Source organism: Myodes glareolus, chromosome 11 (genome assembly GCF_982192425.1).
Source record: "Myodes glareolus chromosome 11, mMyoGla1.1, whole genome shotgun sequence".
NCBI classification, from domain to species: Eukaryota; Metazoa; Chordata; class Mammalia; order Rodentia; family Cricetidae; genus Myodes; species Myodes glareolus.
This window is the reverse complement of record NC_142036.1, coordinates 26,298,144-26,313,555: the sequence shown is the minus strand read 5'-3', so window position 1 is coordinate 26,313,555 and position 15,412 is coordinate 26,298,144. Positions and strand designations below refer to the sequence as shown.

Here is a 15,412-nt window from a genome sequence, read left to right as displayed (position 1 = left end):
AAACAAAAAAAGTTCCTGAGAAGTGCATAGCATGGGTCTATAGTCTCAAGCACTAGGGAGGTGAGACAGGATAATTGCAACTTTGAAACTGGTTGGCCTACAAACTGAAATCCTGTCTCCAAGGGAGAAAAGGAGGGAAAGAGAAAAAATTAGTTTGTTACCTCCTAACTGAATCCTCTTAGCCAAGTCTATATTTAATATATTCTAATACAGACACATGCAGTTTGGGAAATATGACTGGCCTGTTTTTTTTTAATCTTTATTGTGGTAAAATTCATGCAAAAGAAAATTAACTTAGTCATTTTAAGTGTACTGTTATTAAATGCATTATGTTGTTGTACAGTCGTCACCACCTGTGTAACTTCCAACTTGTGAAACTGAAACTCATATGATCAATAAATAACTATTCCTCAAACCCTCTCGCTCCTAACAATCAATTTTGGTTACTCCATGTGTCTTTATTTAAGGGTGATCACTCCTTACTGTGGCTACCTCATTTCACTAAGCATAAAAATCCCAAATTTCAACCATGTTGAAGCATATGGCATGTCTCAAATTTTTCTTCTTTTTAAAAACTGAATAGCATGTCCCTGTATGTATATACTACATTTCCTTATACATTCATCTGTCAATGAATGTGTGGGTGCTTTCACATTTTTAACTATGTACATAGAGAACGCTTTCAGTTCTTATATGGACTAAAATCTTAGAGGAAGTGGAAGTGCTACTGGTAATTCTATTTTTAATTTTTTGAGGAATTTCCACATTATTTTTCATCGAAACTGCTATGTACCTTTAAATTCCTACCAAGTGTACAAGGTCAGTTCCCTATGAATAACTATCACTTGTCATATCCTTTTTTATAATAGCCATCTTGATAGTTACAAGATCAGAATGGATGTAATTTAAAAAAAATTAATTCTTAAAAATTTTCTACCTGAGGCGCTGGAGAGATGGCTCAGTGGTTAAGAGCACTGACTGTTCTTCCAGAGGACCCAGATTCAATTCTCAGCACCCACATGGCAGCTCACAACTGTCTGAAGATCCAGTTCCAGGGTATCTGACACCTTCATACCAATGCACATAAAATAAAGATAAATAAATCATAAAAAAAATTTCTACCTGAGTGACCCCAAAAATTCTACCAGGGAACTTCTACAGCTGATAAGCACCTTCAGTAATGTGACAGGGTACAAGATTAACTCAATAAAACAAAACAAAACCAAAAAAACCCAAAGAACAAAAACAAAACCAGGATCCTTCTTATACACAAATGATAAACGAGCTGATAAATTAAAGAAACATCACCCTTTACAATAGCCACAAAAACATTATTAAATATCTTGGGGTAACTCTAACCAAACAAGTGAAAAAGACCAGTATGAAAAGAACTTTAAGCCTTTGAAGAAAGAAACTGAAGAATATATCAAAAAATAGAAAGATCTACCATGCTCATGGATAGGTAGGATCAACACAGTAAAGATGGCAATCTTACCAAAAGCAATGAACAGATTCAGTATAATTCCCATCAAAATCCCAACACAATTCTTAACAAACCTCAAAAGAACAATACTCAACTTCATATGAAAAAACAAAAAACCTAGGATAGCTAAAACAATCCTGTACAATAAAGAAACTTCTGGAGGCATCACCATCTCTGACTCCAAGCTCTACTACAATTATCATAACAAAAACAGCTTGATATTGGCATAAAAATAGACACTGAATCAATGGACTTGAACTGAAGACCTTGATATTAATCCACATACCTATGAACACCTGATTTTTGACTTCGAAGCCAAAATTGTAAAACGGAAAAAAGAAAGCATCTTCAACAAATGTTGACATTGAGCAGAATGCAAATACATCCATATCTATCGCCATGCACAAAACTCAAGTCCAAATGGATCAAAGACCTCAACATAAATCCAACCACACTGAACCTGACATAAGAGAAAGTAGGAAGTAGCCTTGAACACATGGGCACAGGAGACCACTTCCTAAATATAATATCAGTAGCACAGACACTGAGAACAACAATCAATAAATGGGACCTCCTAAAACTGAGAGGGTCCTCTGTAAAGCAAAGGACACAATCACTAAGACAAAACGGTAGCCAATAAAATGGGAAAAGATCTTCACCAACCCCACATCTGACAGAGGGCTGATTTCCAAAATACATAAAGAACTCAAAATACCAAATAATCCACTTAAAAAATGGGATATAGATCTAAACAGAATTCTCAACAGAGGAATCTCAAATGGCCAATAGACTTTTAAGGAATTGTTCAACATCTTTAGCTATCAGGGAAATGCAAATCAAAACGACTCTGAGATATTATCTTACACCTGCCAGTGTGGCTAAGATCAAAAACACTGATGCTGGAGAGAATGTGGAGTAAGGGAAACACTCCTCCATTGCTGTTGGGAGCACAAACTTGTACAGCTTCTGTGGAAATCATTATGGAGATTTCTCAGACCTCAATCTACCTCAAGAACCAGAAATACCACTCTTGGGCATATACCCAAAGGATACTCAGTCACACCACAAGGACATTTGCTCAACTGTGTTTACAGCAACATTATTTGTAATAGTCAGAACCTAGAAACAAACTAGGTGCCCCTCAACTGAAGAATGGAAAAAGAAAATGTGGTACATTTACACAATAGAGTATTACTTAGCAGTAAAAAAACAATGACATCTTGAAATTTTCAGGCAAAAGGACAGAACTAGAATAAAACATCCTGAGTGAGGTAAACCAGACTTGGAAAGACAAACACAGTATGTACTCATTCATAAGTGGGATATTAAACACATATTAGTGACAAAGGTAAAACCAGGCTACAAACCACAATCCCAGACAAAGAACCTACATCCAGTAACTGATGGAAGCAGATGTAGTGATCTACAGCAAAGCACTGGGCTGAGCCCATGTAGTCCAGTAGAAAAGAGGGAGGAGGGATCATATGAGTAAGGGGCAGGGGATCAAGATCGTGACTAGGAAAACCACAGAGACAACTGAGCTCCAAACTATTGAGAGCTCACAGACTCTGGACTGACAGCTGGGGAAACTGTATGGAACCGAACTAGGCTCTCTGAATATGGGTGACAGTTAAGTGGTTTGATCTGTTGTGGGAGTGTCCCTTGCAGTGGGACCAGAACTTATCCCGGGTGAGAACTGGCTTTTTGCAGTCCATTCCCTATGGTGGGATACCTTGTTCAGCCTTGATACATGGGGGGAGCGGGTCTTGGTCCTACCTCAACTTGGTATACCAGACATTGCTGACTTCCCAAGGGAGGTCTTACCTCCTCTGAGGAGTGGATGGGGAGGTGGGATGGGGAAAACTGGGGGTGGGAGGCTGGGAGGGAGGGGGAAATGGGGATGGTATGTAAAGTGAAAAATAAATAAATAAAAATAAAATAATTCAATTCTTCAAAAAAAATTCTTCCCATATTTAAATAATTTTTATTGCAAAAATTATCCTGGGTCACTGTTTAACAAAAAAAGATATTAGGTCGATCTAAAATAGACCTTGAAGTTTAAGAGATGGCTCAGCAGTTAAGAACATGTAAAGAAGTAAAGAAGACCAGAGTTTGGTTCTCAGCACCTACACCCAGTGGTTGGAAGCTCACAATCACCCATAAACTCCAGATCCAGGAGATATGACACCCTTCTCTAGTCTCCTCAGGCAGTGACACTCATATGGCACACAAATACCAATACATAAAAATAAATCTGAAAGTTAAAAAAATTAAGTAGATTTTTAAAATATGTCCTAACACTATACCCCCAAAATAACTAACATTGATTTTTACCATATTCTTCACAGCATATTTCAGCCACAAATCTATGACTGATGAATAGTTTCTTAATCCAATTTTCTAGGCAATTCAATTATCAAACATAATTTATAATACATATCACCTATTATCTTTTTAAATCATAAATGTTTAACTCAAACTTCCTATTCTCGTGGAGAAAAACAATCAGTAAAATACATTTTTATTCTATTGCCATAGTTTCTGTTAAGCACATGTAATCAAATATGCTAAAATCATTTGATTACATCTATTTGATTACATTCACTTATATTAAAGCTAAGAGGTTTAATTTTTTCAAGAGGTTTAATTTTTAATGTGCTTTTGCAAATTCAAATTTCTACAGAAATTTTACTTCTACAGAGTTACTTGCTCAGCCATTTTTCCTCTACTGGCTTCTGATATGGGCTGAATATTTGCATCCCTTTGAAAAAATTAATGTGGAAATCTAATTCCAAATGTGATGATACTAAGTGATTGTTCCATTGTGAAGTGATTAGAACTCTACCCTCATGAGTAAGATAATTATTCTTGTACAAGCTTGAAAGAACCTATATGAGGACCCAGCAGGAGGGGCTACCTATCATGTAGAGCTCTTACTAGACACTGGTATTCTGCCAGTGCTCTGATCTTGAACTTCTTGAACTATGAGAAATTTATATTGTTTACAATGTCTAATCAAGCTATCTGTTATAGCCCAAACAGACTAATGTGGTTCCCAGCAAAGTACAAGTACTGTAAGACTGTTCGAATGGCAGAACAAGGAATAAAAAGAGGAAGTTCCAGAGTTTCAAAACTGATTCTAAAATGACAGTAGAACATCCCAAAGGGATGCTGTGTTTTTTCTAGATGAGGAACTGAAGTTCTATGCAGACATGTGAACAAAGTTGTAAAGAAAGGGCTGTGGCTAAAAAATAAGAAAAACCTTTAAGAGATCACACACACACACACACACACACACACACACACACACACACAACATGATCATTACTAGGAGTCATGAGGGAAGCAGAAAGAGACAAAAACAAACAAAAGTCAGTTACAAACTAGCCTCCACCTATGCAAATGCATAGAACATCAATAAGAGAGAAGTACTGATGAAGTCAAAGGCAGCAGGATGGTACAAATGAGTGAAGACTGAGCCACCCTAACTCGGTGACTATTATTACTTTTTTGGAGATTTTATTTACTCAAAAATTTTTTTTTCATTTTACATACCAACCACAGTTCTCCCTCATCCACTCCTCAGAGAGGGTAAGGCCTCCCATGGGGAGTCAACAAAGTCTGGCAGATTAAGTTGAGGCAGATTAAGTTGACCAAGCCTGACCTCCCCCGTATCTAGGCTGAGGAAGGAATTCCTCCATAAGGAATGGGCTCCAAAAAGCCAGTTCATGCAGAGGGGATAAATCCTGGTCCTACTGCTAGTGGACCCACAGACTGCCAAGTCACAGAACTGTTACCCACATTCAGAGGGCCTAATTTGGTCCTATTTTGGGTTTTTTTTTTTTTCTGGGATGCTTATAGAAGGATGCTTGAACAGGGGTCCTGAACTATTTACAAATGAAGAAATCCACTGAGTAGAAGAGAGTCAGTGAGCTGTGCATGCATGCACTTCTCTCTGCTCTACATTGGATGTGATAGGATTAGCTGTTTGACATTCCTAACTTGACTTCCCCACAATGATAGGCTGTAATTCTGAACTGTACATGGAAATAAACTCCTTTCTCCCTTAAGAGGCTTTCTGTCAACACAATGAAAATGAAAGTAGAATACAGTAAGAACAAATGCGGCCTCTTCCATGATACAAGTAGTTCAATGTTGTCAAACTGCCACTAGATAGTTCCTTATCACTCTGAGCAATGTTGCTATATTAGGTTTCAGTGTTAGTCTCTGCTGTAAACAGATTGCATACTTGGCATCAGCTGTAGCCAGACTGGCCTCCATGAGTAAAAATCCATGTTACTGAGCCCATATATGATCCCCATCATTTTTTGCCACAGTCATTTTGTTCATTAGTCCCTTGAACCATTACAGAGAGACAAGACAGAGAGCTAACTAGTGTCTACAGAATACATGATCGCACTCCTGATTATTATATTCTTTCCTGTTGCAATCAAATTTTTGGTGGGCACTGACACATGACACAAATATCATCATGATTTTCTCATTTCATGAATTCTAACCACAAACCTCTTCAGTGGGCTTTCCTAGTTTCCAATTTCTAATGGTATTCCATCTAACCTGACTAACTAGCCAGACTAATGGCTATATAGTACACAAGTTAGTGTAGAATCACCCATCCGTAGACAGAAGTTTCTGTGCTGCCCCGTCCCACAGCCATTCAGTACCAAATAAACATACAGAGGTTTATATTAATTATAAACTGTTTGGCCTATTGCTCAGACTACTTACTAACTAGCTCTTACAACTTAAATTCACCCATAATCCTTGTCTATGTTTAGTCATGTGGCTTTGTACCTTTGCTTCCTCCGCATCTGGCTGGTGACTGACTCTCTGCCTTTCCTCTTCCCAGAATTCTCTTAGTCTTGCTGCCCAAGCCTATACTTCCTCTCTGCCTACTGGCCAATCAGCGTTTTATTAAATCAATGAGTGATAAATCTTTGTAGTGTACAAGAGCATTATCCCACAGCACCCATCTGATCATTACTTCTTCCAAGCAAATAAACATCCATATACACTGCACAGGAGTCCTCCACTTACAAGAGTTCCCTTCACTACTGGTCCCCAGCGATGACTAGGAAAGAAGTGGTAAAGCTGCAAATGCCCACTTTGATGTGGTACCTGTGTATCATGCAGAAGTATTACAAGCCATACCAAAGTTTTCTATTCCTCTGCCAACTAACCATAAAGGACTCTCCATAAGACCATTGGTACAGACAGGGATCAGGAAGCAGTATAGCAGGAATGAGAAACATGGGTGTTTAAAGCACTTAAAATAACTTTACCTTCAGAACCTGTTTGGCTCAATATACCACTTCCATTTCATGATAGAATGCAGCTTTCCTTTTGTGAAGGGAATTTTGTTTTACTTGAAGTCTACCAATTTAAGTATTACTCTCATCTAACAAATCTCAAAGAAAGACCCAGAGTAGTGCTTTACCACTATCTGGGTACTCTAGATCAAAAAAGTAATATAATATTAAACGTTAAAGGTCTTTATGTGTATGAATAAGACAAACCTGATACAATATTAAAAACTGGGGAAACAGTTGGACATAGTTGTGCATGCTTGAAATTCCAGCGCTTGGAAGACATAAGCAAGAGAACTCAGAGCTCAAGGCCAAAGTCAGCTATAAAAACAAGTCTGAACTATTAGAGACATTGTCTCAAAATACTAACAAACAAATAAATAAGGGTAAATAAATACATGATTCTTTTATATTATAAATTAATCAAAGTTTATAAATGTGCAAGTTATCTAGTTACTTCTGCATCTTTGGAATTTAGCTATTTTAAGATCACTTTTTTCATTGACCAGTGTATACTATACCTGTATTTAGAAATACAAAGACCTATAACATTCTGCAAGGCATCAGTGTGCTAACACCTTGTAAGAAAATTACAAGCACTGCTTATGTGGTTTTAGAGTTCATACTAAGTCTGAAATAAGAAAAGTGGAGGTGCCTATGCCTATAGCTCTTTACCAATTCTAAGTTCCTCCCTTGCACTGCTTGGCTTTTTTTTTTGAAGTTAGAACGTGGATTTGGTTGACAGTAAAACTGAGGTTAAGGGAGAGTACATATTATACATCTAGCTTCTTTGGTCCCTGGTTTTCACAGCATTAGATTATATAATTTGCTGTGAGTTTAAATTAACATTTTAAAGTAGGATTATTGTTCATAAGTGAGCTGTCGGTAGCCCTTTCAAAGTTTTAGAGCTCTAAGCACAAATTATTCCAAACTAGCATGTGATTCAAGGTTGCTACATTTAGTGCCAATAGAAATCAAACTGGCACTATTACCAGCATGTGGTCTGAAAAATAGCAAAAGGGAAGGCTGTTGATAAAGTATTTTCTCACAATAGAATTGAGTGCAGAGGTGACAACAAAATTGGAATGGAAACATGATGTTATAACTCAGAAGAAACAATGAGCTACTACACTTTCATATATCAAACTAAAATCTGATCCTTGGGAACATTACTTGGGACCATTTAAAATTAACATCTTGCATGAAAGAATTCAAAATTTATCAAAAAATAAAAGTAATTTTGGTAGTACTTCATAAAGTGGAATATATGCCTTATTTTAGTGAATTTATCATTTGTAAAAAAGCTAATTTTTTGTTGCAAAAGGAGCGGCGGGCTGCATTCCTACCACCCGGCTAGCTTTACCTGAAATAATTACATGGAAACTGTATTCTTTTAAACACTGCCTGGCCCATTAATTCTAGCCTCTTATTGGCTAACTCTCACATCTTGATTAACCCATTTTTAATAATCTGTGTAATACCACGAGACTGTGGCTTACCAGCAAGATTCTAACCTACGTCTGTCTCAGGCTGGAGAATTATGGTGTCTGACTGACTCTGCGTTCTTTCTCCCAGCATTCTGCTCTGTCTACTCCACCCACCTATGTTCTGACCTATCAGGCCAAGCAGCTTCTTTATTAATTAACCAATGAAAGCAACACATAGAAAGAAGACCCACCTACATCATTTGTCTATATGATTAATGTTTAAGTTTTCCACAATGAACAATTGAGTTTTTCCTGCAGTGACATTTGAAGTTTCCAGGAAGAAGATGGGGCCCCATAACAACAACTCTACCTGATCGATATGATGTCATGATACTGATGGTGCTACTACAAGACCTGTTTTGGGTACCAGCTGCACAAGACGGTTCCAATTTGGTTAGCTGAAATGGTGCACATCTTGTACAACATTCTGGCTAGACCTCCAAAAAATACTCAAGAGACTATTTGCGATTTTAAAAGACATTGAACTTGAAATCTAACCATCATTTTACTTTCACAGGATCCCCCAGAAAGAATGTTGCCTCCATGACAGCTGGAAGTAATTCTAGAGGACAACGTCCCCTCTCCCAGTAAAGTTTGTCCTTGGGTTTAAGGACATCATTTAGGGGTTGATTATAATTAGTATATAGTTGAGGGTTGGGGGAGGAATTTTATAAGCTCAGGGATCTTTTTGAAAAAAAAAAGAGGGATAATTGGATGATGGGATAACAGATTGGTACTTGTAAGTTACTGTTTTTAGACAAATATATTGGTATTGATTCTTGTATATTGATACAAAGTTAAATTATATTGACTATTGTATGCATGCATGCTTCTACCTCTGTTTAAAACATTTTATGTATTGATATATATATAGTATTGATATATGTATATTTACATTATTGCATTGTACAATTCTACCTCTGATTAAGACACTTATATATTATTTATGTATATATGTATGTATATTTATCATATTGCAATGTATATTTGTACACTGTTTACATTTGAAGGTCATTGTATTGCTCCCTAAATTATTTTTATAAAAAATAATTTTTATAAAAAATATTTTTTATAAAAAATAATTTTGTAAGTATTAAAGCTCAGTCACATTACATGGCCAGGAAATTCAGTAACTAAACATACAGTTCTCTTAAATAACATTGTGTCTTAAAATAGGTACAGCATATCAAATAATTCCATCACAGCAAGATTTGTTGCTGATGGGCCATCTTCATTTTGAAATACTACATACATTTCATGTCTTTCTAAATTTATCAAGTTTATGTTTCCTGAATCTAAACATAGGCATTTTTGTAAATAAGTGATATGCTCTTAAATCATACTACTAAAGCAAAGCCATGAAAAACTACATGAAAGTATTTTAATAAATGAAGTATTTTTTTAATCCCTAGTATTTTACAGGATCTCAAAGGTTATCACTGACGCCCTTAATGAACTGAATATAGTGCAGCCAGCCAGTAACGTTAGTAATTCCTAATGTTTTCTTTGTGTGCAGAATTGGTAAATAACACAGTTAAAGAATTTACTTTTCTTTTTCCCTTCTTTCAGAAGCTTGATGTAGTCTGGTCATTTCAGCATTGATTATTATACTTATCAGTACACGGTGTGCTGTGCTGTCTTAGTTCTTTCTGGCTGATCTTCCACACTGCAGCTGTTTTCTAAGGTACAACAATCTTATTCTTCTACTTAAAGCCTTCCAGACTCACACACATTCTCTCCCAAGCTGGTTCCTTCCTGGTGTTGTCCTGTGCTTGCTTGCCTCTTGCTCCCCATTACCCAAGTCTGCACTTAACATACATTCTCAGTCTTTCCATCTTCTCTGTTGTCCTGGTGATTTACTGTGTCTCTCCTGACTTTGGGGGTTTTTTCCTACCCTAATTCCCACATCCCCAACCCCGTTCCTCAGCTGTCTGACATCACCAAATCTCCAGGTACTTTCTTGTACTCATGAGTACTCTATTTACTTGAGACTTTCCTAATGTTTGCACTTTAGACCTGATCACTTGCCCAAGTGTCTCCTCTGGACCCAGTGGTGCCTGGGTTCAGGGGGGAATCTGTTCTGGTTCTGTGTGCTTAGTACAACACCAGATACAAGTAAACATTCAAGATGTCTGCTCAACTAGTAGCCTGTAGAATTATATGCAGAGTATAATGACTACAGGAAACCCAAGACACAGGCAGGAAATGAAAACAACACAGCAGAAGACACTAGAATTCCTTATATAGAGGAAACTGCACTGGGAGTATTGCCTTAATACCATGCTCCTTTCCAATGTCAGGGACATTCGCTGGGGCTGAAATCCGAAGTAGCGAAGGGAAACAAAAATACAGATTTGCTGGGAAATCCACAGGAAAGTGAAGAGGAAAGGAGAAAAGAAAAAAAGAAAGAAAGAAAAACAAATAAAAAACAAAAGAATAAAACAAACAAAAAAAACATGTGAAGTCAGAAGAAAGGTGAGATAAACATCCCCTTCTCTCCACCTAGATGATGCAGACAGATGCAATTGCTGTTTCTTTCTTCTGCCCTTGCCAGAACAGCTGTTACTGCCTGCTGCCCTACACCTCTGCCTTTCCTCAGACATCTTCCCTGATGTCTGCTTTACCTGGAGTATGATTTTTTTTTCCTACTGCAAAGATTAAATAGTCTGGGCAGTGCAGAAAAGAAATGGTGGGAAATGGCTCCAAGAGTTCAGAGAAACTGAGGGAAACCCTGGCAGACATTGAAGGCCTTCTGCTTTCACAGTCTCCAGCACTAAGAAAACTGAGTCTACTTGTTCAGTATAAAGGGGAAAGGGCTGGCAAGTTCCATCTAACTAGGGCACAACAGAAAAGACAAAATGAGCACACAAGTGTAAGAATAGCTGGCATGAGGAAGGTGGGGTTAATATCATAGTTTTTAGATAGACACTACCCCTGTTATAATTCATGATAAAAGGAAAGCTTTTATGAGGGCAATATCTACACTACGTTGGTGCTTCCTGACTTGCACTATGCTTATGTTCTTAACAAACCTGTCTAATGCTGAAAATATCAAGAGTCAAAAAATGCCCTGAACACACACTCTGCTTTACACCTTACCTTAGTAACACAGTACATGGCAGAAAACCAAAGGATTCCCCTCATGGACATGGGGTTGACTGGGATCCTGCTAGGAGTTAAAACTCTCGGCTGCTATCTAGCATTACAAGAGAGAATTGAATCGCGTATCACTATCCAGGGAAAACACTGAAATAAAAATTCAAAGTATGGGGGCTGGAGAGATGGCTCAGAGGTTAAGAGCACTGGCTGCTCTTCCAGAGGTCCTGAGTTCAATTCCCAGCAACCACATGGTGGCTCACAACCATTGATGAGATCTGGTGCCCTCTTCTGGCGGGCAGGCATACATGCAGACAGAACATTGTATACATATTAAAAATTTTTTAAAAAATTCAAAGTATGAAGACAGTTGCCTTCACATTATTATAAATACAGATCAAGGTAAACTACTGAGTCATGAATCATCTATACACCCTCTACAGCACTTTCAAGTAACAAGTGACATAATTCATTTGTCATGTTCCTTTTGTTATATTTCACCTGGCACAGGTTTTCAAATTTTATTTCTTATGACTAACTTTTTAAAGAATAGTGGCCTGGTTTTGGGCTTATCTGTAGCTTGATTAATAAAAACCCAAGAGACAGATACTGGGGTTCAACTTGAAGGTCAGAAAAGCAAAACAGCCAGCCACTGACTTTTACCTCTACCTCAGTCTGAAATGGCAATCCTGCCTCCAGGAATCTCAAAATGAGATAGAATGAGACTGTGTGTGAGAGCTGTCTCCTCGCATTTTATATTCCTCTCTAGTGCTGGGATTAAAGGCGTGCACCACTATCTCCTGGTTTCTATGGCAAACTAGTGTGGCTATTGGGATTAAAAGTGTGTGTCACTACCACCTGGTCTTTAAGGCTAATCAGTGGGGTTGTTTTATCTCTGGTCTTCAGCAAACTCTATTTATTAAAATATATATGAAATATTACTTCACTTGTCTAAAGTTTTCTGTCTGACATTTTCTCATGATTGGGGTTACAAGTGTCTGGTACTTAAGTATCATGCTTCTTCGTGCATCACAGCCAGCAGCATGTGATGTCAAGCTATCTGATACTAAAGCTGATCACCCAGGCCAGATGCTATCCAGGCTCTCTACTATGTTGGTACTTATTTTCCAGATTTAATAAGCAACCTGTGTGGAGACCCTTATGACTATTAAAATACTCTGTTCATCACCAAAACTCACTGACCTAGATTTGGCATTCATTGATGATTCTCACCCAAGCCAATCTTTAGCCTAATGAGTAGAAAACAATGGAATTCCAATTCTTCCACTCCTTCCAAGCTTAGCAACCAATACTGTTCTACGGAGAATTCGCTTACAATTTCCTCATATAGGAAACTACTTGGGTATGAAATTATCTGACATTAAACTTGTACAGTGTCTTACATCATCTCCAGTGAATGAATAAGCAAATGGCCTACTTTCCAGAACAAAGAATGTGATGAGTACAAGAGTCATGATCTAACTGAATGATGAAACCCAATATTATATTGAAGCAACAGAATGTGAAGTATACCAATAATTTTCATGTTTCCATGCTACAAAAGCCTAGCTTGTCATGGCATCACCAGCCCACCTTGCATCACATGAGCTGTCTTTCCCAAGTCACCAGGACACAGGTGGGGGTTAAAGAAAAAAAGGTGTTAAGTACTTGAAGACTCGTGTTCTTTTTTTATTTTTTTAAAGATTTTATTTATTATGTATACAATACAGTGTTCTTCCTCCATGTATGCCCGCATGCCAGAAGAGGGCACCAGATCTCATCGATGGTTGTGAGCCACCATGTGGTTGCTGGGAACAGAACTCAGGACCTCTGGAAGAGCAGTCAGCATCCTTAACCTCTGAGCCATCTCTCCAGCCCAGTATAGAAGGAGTGTTCTATACTCCTTCCAACAATAAAGTCTTCTTCAATTTCTGGGATTATTTCCTTGGATAATTTACTTTTTCCTTCCTGCTGTATTTATGTTTTATTGTTTAAAAAAGAGCTTTGATTTTATCCATTTCAATTGCTTTTCTCTCAAAAAAAATCATTTCTTTTTTAAATTTTTAAACATTTTTTTAAAAAACATTTCTTTGCTTTTTTCAATGTCTGTATTAAAACTATATTGAAATCTATTATCTTTTCTTCCTTAGAAACTATATAAACATAGTCATCATTGTCTTTTCCTTTATCTTTTTCCAGAACTCAGCTTACTTTCCCTGTATTTTCCCTTTTTTGTAAATATATTTCTTTCTTACCTTGTTTGTTTTCTAAAACATCACTTGCTTGAGGATATTTATTCAGTTTATTCAGAATATCATGTTCCTGTTTTTTCTGCACAATGTAGAAACATGGTTTGATTTTATTTTCTGTTTTATTATTATGATAGCTTTATACTTTTTTTTCTATTTCTAGTCACTCAGTGCCCAGGGTAGAAACAAAAAAGGTTTCTACCAGTTCAGAGTGGTGAGATGGCTCAGTGAGTCAATATACTTGCAACTAAGCCTGACAACATGAGTTTGACTCTCAGGACCTAAATGGCAAAAGAAGAGAACCAACTCTTACAAGCTGTACTCTGACTTCCATGTGTGTACTACAGGATACGTACGTGCGTGCGCGCGCGCGCACACACACACACACACACACACACACACACACACACACTGAAGAAAACATTCTTAAAGGTCTCTACCTTTATCAGTTAAGACACATTTACTTGGCTTAAAATATGAGGAAGAAAGACTGGTGTGTATCTTTTATTTCTACAAGATCTAATAATTTCATCTTTTTTTTCTAATCAAATCCCCAACATGTCCACCCACTGCTATTTATCTGGTTGTTAGCTGGAAACTGTATTTACTTGAGCTGCCACTGCTGCACTCCTTATTTTCACGCCCCTTTTCTTAGCTAATTTTGTAAGCCAACAAGTTCCAAGCTGGAGTTCAGGATCTTGGCACACACTGTTAATATTATCTAAGGTGGTTTTCTTGCTTATTTTTTACCTAAATAGGGGGATCTCGATCTTCTTTTTCACTTATGATTTCCTTCTTCTACTTTACCCCTATAGGAATTTGGGGTTCAGAGCCTATGAAATTTATGCTATTTTCTTTTACCTAATTACCCGTATATGGTCTTAATTCTCAACATGTAGACGAATGCAAACAGATCCATTATCTATCTCCATGCATAAAACTTAAGTCCAAATGGACCAAAGACCTCAACATGACTCAGGCCACACTGAACCTCACTGAAGAGAAAGCGGGAAGTGGTTTTGAACTCATGGGCACAGACACTGAGAGCAACAACAAATAAATAGGACCTCCTGAAATTGAGAGGCTTCTGTAAGGCAAAGGACACAGTCACTAAGATAAAATGGCAGCCTATAGAATGGGAAAAGATCTTCACTAACCCCACATCTGACAGAGGGATGATTTCCAAAATATATAATGAACTCAAGAAACTAGACATCAAATTACAAAATAATACAATTAAAAAATGGAATATAGACCTAAACAGAGAATTCTCAACAGAAGAATTGCAAATGGCCAAAAGACACTTAAGGAATTATTCAACATTCTTAGCCATCAGGAAAATGCAAATCAAAACAATCCTGAGATGCCATCTTACACTAATAAGAATGGCTATGATCAAAAACACTGACAGTTTATGCTGGAGAGAATGTGGAGTAATGGGAACACTCTTCCATTGCTGGTAAAAGTGCAAACTTGTACAGCCAAATCAGAAATCAGTGTGGCTATTTCTCAGAAAATTGGGAATCAATCTACCTCAATACCCAGAAATACCACTCTTGGGCATATACCCAAAGGATGCACAATCATACCACAAGGACATGGCTCAACTGTGTTCATAGCAGCATTATTTGTAATAGTCAGAACCTGGTAACAACCTAGGTGCTGTCAACCAAAGAACAGATAAAGAAAGTGTGCACATTTACATAAGGAGTAATAATCAGTGAGGAGGGAAAAAAAAATGACATCTTGAAATTTCTGTGCCAATGGATA

At 37.3% G+C, this 15,412-nt stretch overlaps 1 protein-coding gene across 3 annotated transcripts in view; it reads right to left on the bottom strand.

Moving 5' to 3' along the window:
- The window catches only part of Rps6ka5 (ribosomal protein S6 kinase A5), a 169,837-nt gene that overhangs the window by 124,573 nt on the left and 29,852 nt on the right, over positions 1 to 15,412 (bottom strand). The window contains exon 1 of one of the 3 annotated variants that reach the window (XM_085697842.1): positions 938 to 956. The exons of the other annotated variants lie outside the window; for them this stretch is intronic. The gene's annotated coding sequence lies outside the window, so the exon portion shown is untranslated. Of the gene's footprint in view, positions 1 to 937; positions 957 to 15,412 lie in introns of those variants that run through there. 3 annotated transcript variants of the gene reach the window in all.